This window comes from Mastomys coucha, chromosome X (assembly GCF_008632895.1).
Source record: "Mastomys coucha isolate ucsf_1 chromosome X, UCSF_Mcou_1, whole genome shotgun sequence".
Lineage (NCBI taxonomy): Eukaryota > Metazoa > Chordata > Mammalia > Rodentia > Muridae > Mastomys > Mastomys coucha.
In genome coordinates this window covers 13,051,578-13,053,198 of record NC_045030.1, presented here as the reverse complement: position 1 = coordinate 13,053,198, position 1,621 = coordinate 13,051,578, and positions in this window count along the sequence as shown.

Below are 1,621 nucleotides of genomic sequence, written 5' to 3'. Positions count from 1 at the left end.
CTTCCTTCAGTCTCTGCTCCATAGTTCGTCTCTGCAACTCCTTCCATGGGTATTTTGTTCCCCCTTTTACGAAGGAATGAAGTGTCTATATTTTGGTCTTCCTTCTTGAGTTTCTTGTGGTTTGTGGATTGTACTTCATGTATTCGGATCTTCTGGGCTAATATCCACTTATCAGAGAGTGCATACCATGTGTGTTCTTTTATTATTAGGTTACCTCACTCAGGATGATATTCTCCAGATCTATCCATTTCCCTAAGAACTTCATAAATTAATTGTTTTTAATAGCTGAGTAGTATTCCATTTTGTAGATATACCACATTCTCTGTATCCATTCCTCTGTTGAGGGACATCTGTGTTGTTTTCAGTTTCTGGCTGTTATAAACAAGGTTGCTATGCACATGGTGGAGCATGTGGCCTTATTACATGTTGGAGCATCTTCTGGGTATATGCCCAGGAGTGATATAGCTGGATCCTCTGGTAGACTCCTCTTGGGTGAGTTTGCTTCTTTTTGCTCTAGAGCTTTTAGATGTGCTGTCAAATTGCTGGTGTATGCTCTCTCCAGTTTCTTTTTGGAGGCACTTAAAGGTATTAGTTTTCCTCTTAGGACTGCTTGTATTGTGTTCCATAAGTTCGGGTATGTTGTGGCTTCATTTTCATTAAATTCTAGAAAGTCTTTAATTTCTTTCATTATTTCTTCCTTGACCAAGTTATCATTTAGTAGAGTGTTGTTAAGCTTCCACGTGTACATGGGCGTTCTATTGTTTATGTTGTTGTTAAGGAACAGCTTTAGTCCATGGTGATCTGATACGATGCAAGGAATTATTTCAATCTTCTTGTATCTGTTGAGGTCTGTTTTATGACTGAGTATATGGTCAGTTTTGGAGAAGGTACCATGAGGTGCTGAGAAGAAGGTATATCTTTTTGTTTTAGGATAAAAAGTTCTATAGATACTTGTTAAATTCATCTGTTTCATAACTTCTGTTAGTCTCACTGTGTCCTGGCTTAGTTTCTGTTTCCATGATCTGTCCATTGTAGAGGCTAGGGTGTTGAAATCTCCCACTAATATTGTGTGTGGTGCAATGTGTGCTTTGAGCTTTAGTAAAGTTTCTTTTATGAATGTAGATGCCCTTGCATTTGGAGCATAGAGGTTCAGGATTGAGAGTTCATCTTGATAGGTCATACCTTTGACGAGTATGAAGTGTCCCTCTTTATCTTTTTTGATCACGTTAGGGTGAAAGTCGACTTTATTTAATATTAGATTGACTACTCCAGCTTTTTTTCTTGGGACCATTGGTTTGGAAAATTGTTTTCCAGCCTTTTATTCTGAGGTAGTCTCTGTCCTTGTCATTCACATGGGTTTCCTTTATGCAACAAAATGTTGGATCCTGGTTCCGTGCCCAGTCTGATAGTCTTTGTCTTTTTATTGGGGAATGGAGTCCATTGATATTAATAGATATTAAGGAAAAGTAATTGTTGCTTCCTGTTATTTTTGTTGTTAGAGTTGGAATTCCGTTCATGTGGCTCTTCTTTTAGTTTTGTTGAAAGACTACTTTCTTGCTTTTTCTAGGATGTAGTTCCCCTCCTTGTGTTGGAGTTTTCCATTTATTACCCTTTGAAGGGC